The following is a 449-nucleotide window of genomic DNA, read 5'->3' as shown; positions in this document are numbered from 1 at the left end:
GCAGGACACCGGCCCTCCAGGACCGAGTTTGGTGACCCCTGGTCTAATACATAACTACAGTTTTTGCATGTCTACTCACCTCGCTGTACACCGGAGGTGGGCGTAATCTGAACTCCTGCACGTAGGCCATGAGGGAGCGCTGCAGCACGCCGCTGAGATCTTCCTCAGGTTGGACTGCTGTGGAGTTCTGGACTGCTTCCTCATCTGACACAACAGCGCTGTAATCTGGAGGAGCTGTGGTTAAAAAACAAACCAGACTCAAAGTGAGCGACATTTCACGGTATGAGGTCGCGTTTCAGGCTGATGAAAGAGAACGAAACCCAGGGTTGGGCAGAAACGTACGCTCAGGCTGCTCAGGGATGGCCATGCGAAGCCACTCCATGTTCACGCTGTACTGGCTGCTTACGCTAGACGTGCGACTGCCGAACGGATGCAAAGGGATGGTGCCC

The 449-nt window shown here is 55.0% G+C and overlaps 1 pseudogene; it reads right to left on the bottom strand.

Annotated features, from left to right (window-relative positions):
* The window catches only part of LOC107572945 (arrestin domain-containing protein 2-like), a 5176-nt pseudogene that overhangs the window by 2337 nt on the left and 2390 nt on the right, over positions 1-449 (bottom strand).

This window comes from Sinocyclocheilus grahami, unplaced genomic scaffold (assembly GCF_001515645.1).
Source record: "Sinocyclocheilus grahami isolate Dianchi unplaced genomic scaffold, SAMN03320097.WGS_v1.1 scaffold1837.1, whole genome shotgun sequence".
In the NCBI taxonomy this organism is placed as follows: domain Eukaryota; kingdom Metazoa; phylum Chordata; class Actinopteri; order Cypriniformes; family Cyprinidae; genus Sinocyclocheilus; species Sinocyclocheilus grahami.
Note: the sequence above shows the minus strand (reverse complement) of the source record. Positions and strands in the feature narration are given on the sequence as shown.